The sequence below is a fragment of the Somniosus microcephalus genome, chromosome 28 (assembly GCF_052327205.1).
Source record: "Somniosus microcephalus isolate GS21.2 chromosome 28, FLI_Smic_1.0, whole genome shotgun sequence".
Taxonomy (NCBI): domain Eukaryota; kingdom Metazoa; phylum Chordata; class Chondrichthyes; order Squaliformes; family Somniosidae; genus Somniosus; species Somniosus microcephalus.
The window spans coordinates 44,171,800-44,180,848 of record NC_141014.1 but is presented as its reverse complement, the minus strand read 5'-3'; the positions used below and the strand labels follow the sequence as shown (position 1 = coordinate 44,180,848).

Sequence of the window (9,049 nt, the reverse complement as noted above, 5' to 3'; positions counted from 1 at the left end):
CTTCCCGAAGTGCCCCTTCTTACCGCACTTAAAGCAGGTGGTGCCTTTCGCCGGGCACAGGTTTCTGGTGTGCTTCGGCTGCCCGCAGAAGTAGCAGTTGGGTCCCCGACGCGTCGCAGCTGTCGTAGGGCTTCTGGGGGGAGAGCGGGGCCCCGACGGTGTCGGGCTGCCGGGCGGGGAAGATGCCTTCCAAGATGGCGGCGCCCTTGGTGCACACGTGGTGGCGTGGACGGCGCGGGCTGAAGAGTAGGCGTCCGAGTTTCTCTGGGTCACATCCAGGGATCGTGCTGTGTCCGCAGCCTGTTTCAGGTCCAATCCCGTTTTTTCCAGCAGTCTCTGCCGGATGTAAGTGGAGCTGAGGCCTGTGATAAAGGCATCGCGAACAAGCTCGTCAGTGTACACTGCGGCTTTTACATCTTGGCACTTGCAGTCTTTGCCAAGCATTTTCAGGGTGCCTAGGAACTCCTCCACCGATTCCCCAGGTCGCTGTGCGCGAGTAGCGAGCAGGTGCCTAGCATACACCTCATTCGTAGGCTGCTGGTAATGCGCCTTTAAGATGTCGCAGGCGGCCGGGTACGTGTCGGCGTCTTGGATGAGGGGGTAAACCCGGTGGCTTACCCAATTCCGCAGAATTCCGAGTTTCATACTCGCAGCGTCCGTAGCGTCTTTGACGGCTGCGGAATTGTCCAGGAAGAATTCCATACACATAAACCAGTGTCCGAAGCGTGCCGATGCGTCCGAAGCATGCTGGTCCAAATCCAAACGTTCAGGTTTCAAGAGTTGATCCATTGTGTTGAAAATTAAGTCAATAAAATTGAAGTGCCTCAATAAATCCGAGACTCGATGTTAGCGAAACAAAACAAGGCTTTTATTGACTTAGAAGGTAACACACAGAGGAGAATGTATCTTCCATCCAGAGGTCTGCCGTACTGGATGTGCTGCAGGCTGGGCCAGCTTACATAGGAGCCAGGTATGGGCGGAGCCCTACACACAGTACAATACAATGGAAATGAAACTGAAACCAACCACAGTCACAGGCAAATACTGATGAGTGATGAATGGAATATTTCATCACAAGAAGGGAGAGGCGGAGAGAGGGGAGAGGCGGGGAGGGGGGAGAGGCAGAGAGAGGAGGGGAGAGGCGGAGAGAGGAGAGAGGGGAGAGGCGGAGAGGTGGAGAGAGGGGAGAGGCGGAGAGAGGGGAGAGGCGGAGAGGGGGGAGCGGAGAGAGGGGAGAGGCGGAGAGAGGGGAGAGGCGGAGAGAGGAGAGAGGGGAGAGGCGGAGAGGGGGGAGAGGTGGAGAGAGGGGAGAGGCGGAGAGAGGCGGAGAGAGGAGAGGCGGAGAGGGGGGAGCGGAGAGAGCAGAGAGGCGGAGAGAGGGGGAGGCGGAGAGAGGGGGGAGAGGCGGAGAGAGGGGAGAGGCGGAGTTAGCGCCTCGGTCCCTTTCACCATGCAGATCGTAACGTCAGTGAGTGTGCAACGCTCGCTGGGCGCTCGATCTGCAAACTTCAGTAGTGCCCCCTGCCTTACCACCTCGTGCCAACAGCGCCAGGGAGCGGAGGCGTGAACCAGCCAGCTGGCGGCTGATGGGGCGCTACTTAAAGGGATGCGCCCCAGATGTCAAGGAACTTCTGTTCCAAAGGTCAGTGATGAGTGGCAGAGAACGCAGGATGTATCTGCAGCCAAATAAAGGCTGCTTAGTCCCCAGAGTGTTGCGGGTCGTCAAAGCACTTTGCATTTTATCTCTCAGCATATCGCCGTTCTGCACTCCCCGAATCACTGAGGGCTGGTGTGCAGACTCCAGTGACCCTCCCCTTTAATGGCTGGAAGGTGCCTGCACCAATGCTCACTCCCGATTACACAACACCTCATATTCGGTATCGCTTGGAGCCTAACGCCACCCACCTACGCCATTAGCGCCTGATTTAGCGCTCCCCTGCATTCTTTGAGCACTGAGACTGAATTTAGCAGGCAGTGAGATTGATTAACATTTGGCGCTAAACTTCCAACTTCTCAAAAGTTAGTGCCCCAACTGGGGTGATAGTGAATTTCTAGCTCACAGTCTCAGGATAAGGGGTCGGCCATTTAGGACTGAGATGAGGAGAAATTTCTTCACTTAGAGGGTGGTGAATCTTTGGATTTCTCTACCCCAGAGGGCTGTGGATGCTCATTCGTTGAGTATGTTCAAGGCTGAGATCGATAGATCTTTGGTCACTAATAACATAAGAAATAAGAGCAGGAGTTGGCCACCGAGCCTGCTCCGCCATTCAATAAGATCATGGCAGATCTCCTACCTCATCTCCACTTTCCTAAACTATCCCCAAATCCTTTGATTCCCTTAGTATCCAAAAATCTATCGAGGAATTGAGAAAAAGCTGCCCCTATAGGGGGTGAAATCTGCAGCCAATCCACTGCCTCCCATTTCGCAATCCCACCAAAGATGACTTTCACCTGTATGAAGTTTTATGTGTGTTGCTGTTACTCTAATTAAATCCTCTTATCCTAAAGAATTCGACATGCCAATGTCACTGCTGGAAATGTTAGGACAAGTGCTGACAGAATTATATGGAGTGTTATTATCTAAATGCAATTCTGAGATTTATTCTGGCAAAGCTTTGATTGATGCAAAATTAACCCAGTGGCCAATTTGTAAATGAAATGGTCCCTGAGGTTGTTTGTCAAATGGAATTTTCTCACAAGTGAATCACTTTTCTGTGTTTTTTAAGAATTTAATTTTAAGCTCATCAAATGAAGGATGTTGAAGTGAGAGAGTGTCATGGGAAGCACTTCCAGTCAAGGTACTGTTCCCTGTAACACCACCCTGGAAATACTGACACAATCCCAGAGACTCCGGCAAATATTGTACACTCCAAGGAATTATTCCCTGTCCTAAATTCCGATAGACATTCAACTGCCCAAGAGAAGCATCTTTGCACTCATTAATTCCGGGGCCGGTTGGTCTCCCACTGTCACTTTGAAGGGATAATTACTAGTCCTAGCCCTTTTCGGGCTACCCCAGATCAGGCATATTCCCTGGACGTTCACCTTCAACTAAAGTTAGAGATAGCCGAATTCTATGAGACGCTTAATTGGGTCTAAAGGTTCAGACTATCTCTCCCTAAAGGAAAGAAACGACTTGAAGATGTTACCGTCCTCCGGATAGCACTTTTAATAAGTTTAACTAGGCTGTAACCTTCCAGATATTATGAGGGTCCGGAATACCCCCCAGAATTCTGCAACTCTTTACAAAAGAGTGTACAGAAATTGAGTTCGAGAGATTGATACAGAAATACTACTTGAGACAATTCTAAAAATATATAGATTTATTTAAGAGCTGGCATACAGTTAACAGCTTTTGAGTCAATCGCAACATTAACAGTTCAAAAACAAATAACTTACATTTCTTATCCTCAGAGGTCCTTATTCTCAAATCTTAACTTCGTACATTTTTACATTTCTTATTCTTAATTCTAATTCAGGATATCCACAAAAATCAAATACCTTGATTACCTGAGACTCAGAGTTGTAGGCTTACAGAGTGGTTCTGAAGCCAACAATCGCTTGCCCGTTTCCAGCGACTTTTGACTGTCTATCTGAAAAAGCTCTATTTTATACCTTTTTTTAGTGGTTTATCCTTTGAAGTTTTCTGCTGATGTAAGCTAATTATCTCTAGTCATCTCTCTGTTGACTTTTTTCTATTCTTACTGCCAATTCAACTGTTAGCTTGCAGACTTCTGTCTGTTGTTTAGGTGTTTCAAAACTTATCATAAAAAACAATATTCTTATCGAAGGGCTTCCATTCAATTCTTAATATTGGCTTAACTGGTTATTAGCAGACTCCTGTACTCCTGTCTATGGTGTTCCAAGTTCAATACAAACACAATGTAATTGCTTGGTGCATCTATTGAAGTCATATCTTCAAAGTGTTCTGTTGGTATCATATTTACAACATGTAAATTAAAAACACTTCAACTAGGGAGTTTGCTTGTTTTCTAGCTATCTCAATGGTTGTATTAAGAATTATGTCTCCTGTCTTCCAAGTCTAACATAAAAACTATTGGACCAGCAGGTGTTTCTTTTACTTGATGTCATCTTTTCAAAGGCACATGCCTCTTTTAATGTTTCTGTTCAACGTGTTAGTTTATAACACTTCACTTGGGTCATTCCATTGTGTTTCTCCCATGGAGTATGTGCTCGGGTACTAGGGTATGTGCCCAGGTACTGGGGCATGTGCCCGGGTACTGGGTATGTGCCCGGGTACTGGGGTATGTGCCCAGGTACTGGAGTATGTGCCCGGATACTGGGGTATGTGCCCGGGTACTGGGGTATGTGCCCGGGTACTGGGGTATGTGCCGGGATACTGGAGTATGTGCCCGGATACTGGAGTATGTGGCCGGGTACTGGGGTATGTGCCCGGGTACATACTCCAAATGGGAAGAAAACCCAGAATAGAGACAGGGGAAAGTTTCCGTTATGTTTATTAACACACAGACCAGAAAAAAATCCCCCTCCCCATTTCTATAATAGAAGAGTCATTAAAATATTTTGAAAATTAATAAATTCTGTTCATATTTTAATATCACAGAATCATCACATTTTACAGCAGTGGGGTCCTTTCTAATGGAGGTACTGCATCATCCCGATACCTCATTCCCTGCTCTTTCCCCACACATTTCTCATTTTCAAATACTTATCCACTTTCCTTTAAAATGTTTACATTCTCCTCATAATACCCTGGTAAAGTATATACTTAAAAAAAATAGTTTTACAATCAAGAGCCTCCGTAACAGCAATAGATGAAATGTATTAGTCAGACATGAGGAAATGAGACTGCGCCTAAAACATTTGCCTTGACAAGGCAGCTGCCTCCTCGGAATTAGGTAAAACATTCATTCATGTCGTGACTATTAAAATGATCAATATCCAGAGTGACTGTGGCCACTTTTAAAGTGACAACTGACCCATTCGCAGTGTCACTTAAAGCATCTGCAATTAAAGTAATGATTATAATTTGTGGTGTCTGTATTAGTGGTGAGGTTTCTGTGTGACATTTAAGGGCATGCAAAGGAGTAATTACTTTGATTCACAAAGTCCACACATCTCTTTGTTCCTTTGTTCTCTTCCTCTTAATGATGTTCTTCGGTCCTGAGGCACACAGGCTGTTTCAGAATAAACGACATGTACTTTACAATCTCACCTAAATAACCCTGTCACAAAGTTTACTCCATATTTTATCATTTACTGAAGCTGAATTCTTAACTATTACATTTTCCACTTAATTTAAATTTTCTTTCATTGCTCAAAGGGTTTATTTAAAACTGAAAGGCTACTAGCAAATTGTGAAAGTTCTGTCAAGTACTGCATCTTATAAAAAATCTAGCAGGTGAGGCACAATTCACAAATTCATTGCAGCACCAATGGTACAGCTGGCTTTACAGAAGATTCTGTCAAATACTGAGCTCTGTGTCTTAGGAACATAGGACCAGGAGGAGGCCATTCAGCCCCTCGAGCCTGTTCCGCTATTCAGTTTGATAGTGGCTCCGTTTACCCGCCTTGGCTCCATATACCTCGATACCCTTGCCCAACAAAAATCTATCAATCTCTGTTTTGAAATTTTCAATTGCTCCCCAGCCTCAACAGCCTTTTGGGGGAGAGAGTTCCAGATTTCCACTACCCTTTGTGTGAAGAAGTGCTTCCCGACATCACCCCTGAATGGCCTGGCTCTAATTTTAAGGTTATGCCCCTTGTTCTGGACTCTCGAGGCCTTCTGCGACTGGTGGGCACCGCGGGGACTGGAGAGCATCATCACCCCGGCCAACACAATTTTAATTTAATTTGTTAAGGTTCTTTTAAAGTTTTATTAGTTACAGTCTATTTGGTTTAGTGTCCACACAAAAGAGTACACCTAATATTGACATTTCATCAACTTCAGAATACCTTTTTCGTGAATGTGTCAAAGCAACTTCACGCCTGTCTCCCCTTGCAATCCACGAGCTCAGGGAATGTTCTGTTTACACATTTACCAATCTTCTCCAAGTAGAATTATTTTCTAATTATTAAAACATTACTTAATTAAAAATGTCAAACAAACCTGAAATCTAATGTCAAAAATTGACACGTATCCCTGTCCTGTTGAACAGTCTCAGCATAGAATCATAGAATGGTACAGCACAGAAGGAGGCTATTCGGCCCATCGAGTCTGCGCCGGCTCTTTCACAGAACAATCCTGTTAGCCCCACTCCCCCCGCTCTTTCCCCATATCTCTGCAATTGTTTCTCCTTCAAGTATTGATCCAATTCCCTTTTGAAGGCTCCTATTGAACCTGTATCCACCGCCCCATCAGGCAGTGCATTCCACATGCTTCAATAACTGCTTTGTTAACCTGTCCTGCTACTTTCAAAGGTTTGAGCACAAACACCCCCCGGTCTCTCTCTTCTTGCAGCCCCTTTAGAATTCTACCATTTCGCTTGTATTGTCTCTCCTCGTTCTTTCGACCAAAATGGATCACCTCACACCTTTTTGCGTTGAATTTCACCTGCCGTGTGCCCGCTCAATCCACCAGCCTGTCTATGTCCTCTTGAAGTCTATTACTATTCTCCGCACTGTTCACTTCCAAGTTTTGTGTCATCTGAAAATTTTGAAATTGTGCCCTGTACACTCAAGATCAAGTCATTAATGTATATCAAAAACAGCAGTGGTCCTAGTACTGAACCTCAGGGAACTCCACTGAATACCTCCCTCCAGTCTGAAAAACAGCCGTTCACCACAACTCTCTGTTTTCTATCCCTTAACCAATTTTGTATCCATGCTGCTACTGCCTTTTTTTAAACCATGGGCTTCAATTTTGCTAACAAATCTAATGTGTGGTACTTTATCAAACGCCTTTTGAAAGTCCATATACACAACATCAACTGCACAGCCCTCATCCACTCTCTCTATTGCCTCATCAAAAAACTCAATCAAGTTAGTCAAACATGATTTGCCCTTAACAAATCAATGCTGGCTCTCCTTTATTAGTCCATGCTTGTCCAAGTGGCTGTTAATTTTCTCCCAGATTATTGTTTCCAAAAGCTTCCCCAGCACCGATGTTAAACTGACTGGCCTGTAATTGCTGGGTTTATCCTTCTCCCCTTTTTTGAACAAGGGTGTAACATTTGCAATCCTCCAGTTCTTTGGCAGCACTCCGGTATCTAAAGAGGACTGGAAGATTGTGGCCAGAGCCTCCACAATTTCTACTCTTGCTTCCTTCAGCAACCTAGGATGCATCTCATCTGGAACGGGTGACTTATCCACTTTTGCCAGCCTTTTCAGTACCTCCTATTACCTATTTTTATCTCATCCAGTATCCTGACAACCTCCTCATTTACTGTAGCTTTGGAAAAGTCCTCTTCCTTGGTAAACACCGATGCAAAGTACTCATTTAGTACCTCAGACATGCCTTCTGCCTCCACCAATAGATCCCCATTTTGGTCCCTAATCAGCCCCACCACTTCTCTGACAACCCTTTTAATGTTAATATACCTATAGAAGACCTTTGGATTCCCTTTTATGTTAGCCGCCAATCCATTCTCATACTTGTGCAGCAATAGGTCACCTTGCACCTTGCACAGAGAGACTTCTGCTGGGAAGTGTTGGGTTAGACAGATTTGGACTCTGCTTCAAATATCCTGCCAGATCTTACTGTCTGGGATCACAAATAGGGTGTCGTGTAATCGCCAGAAATGGCAAAAGGCCTTCTGGAAGGGAGGGAAGAAAATTGGCTAGAAAAGAGAAGAAAAAATAAATAAATAAAAATCTTCCTTTTTCAACATTCAAGCGAGTTTTATCTTATAATAAACTCAACAAAGGAAATAATTAGTCACCTGTGGGAACAACAGCACCATTACAGCAATCACTGCAGTGTAATTAACATCCTACTCAGAGAGGTTAAAGAGGGGGAGGCAAAATGGCCCTTGTATGCACCAGTGCTAAAATGAAGCAATTATCCAGCAAATTACTGGCAGTGCACTTGTTACTGTGCATGTTTACAAGCACAATGCGGTTAGATACTCGGGAAGAAAGGATTCAGCATTCTCAACATTTGCAGTTACTGTACACTCGAACCCATAAACAAGCATCTCGTTTGCCAAGAGAAACTAGGAGAAGCAGAAATAGTCACTTTGCAAATCTTCCATTCAGTTGAGTTAGCCAATCAGCAATTCAATCTAAAGGAGGCGACTAACTGTCATATAATTGTTTCTAGAAGGAATCAGGCAGGAAGCTGGCAATTTCTGGTATATTGAGAATTAAAGGTCCTAGACAATCTGGGAAATGTATTGCTCCTCCCTATCTCTGTAACCTTCTCCAGCCCCACAAACCCCCACCCCCACCATCTAGATCTCTGCGCTCCTCCAATTCTGGCCTCTTGAGCAACCCCAATTTTCATCGCTTCACCATTGGCGGCCGTGCCTTCAACTGCCTGGGCCCTAAGCTCTGGAATTCCCTCCCTAAACCTCTCCGCCTCTCTCTCCTCCTTTAAGATGCTCCTTAAAACCTGCCTCTTTGACCAAGCTTTTGGTCATCTGGCCTTATGTGGCTCGGTGTCAAATGTGATTTGATAATCGCTCCTGTGAAGCACCTTGGGACATTTCACTATGTTAAAGGCGCTGTATCAATGCAAGTTGTTGTTTCTGTTGTTGTTGTGGGATATGTGGGAACTGGATCAAGATTAAGCAAAATCATGTCATTTAGACCATTGTGTAAATACAGCAATATCTTAGTCCTGATACACCAATAGTTAATGGAACCAATTAATCTTAGGCTGAAAAATGGAATGAATTTAAATGTTGAAACATACTTTCAGGATATGATGAATTAAAATTATAAGATGATTACTTTGTATTATTAATCTGAATGGAATATTGAAGCAAAATGAATAAGACAGCTGCATAAAGAGGATAAATATATGTGGCAGGAATGAATGGGACAGGGTAAGGATTTATCGGAACATTGCTAATGTGACAGGAAAGTGCATGAAATGGAAATTGAAGATTGAAGCGATGCTGGAACC

General features: G+C 44.5%; 1 long non-coding RNA gene across 1 annotated transcript; it reads right to left on the bottom strand.

The window, feature by feature from the left end:
- Positions 1-3,305: 3,305 nt before the first annotated feature.
- Positions 3,306-8,377, bottom strand: LOC147099706 (uncharacterized). The gene is made up of 2 exons (XR_015073902.1): positions 7,522-8,377; positions 3,306-5,159 (listed from the first exon to the last, which is right to left on the bottom strand). It is a non-coding gene; the product is annotated as an uncharacterized LOC147099706 (long non-coding RNA).
- Positions 8,378-9,049: the final 672 nt, after the last annotated feature.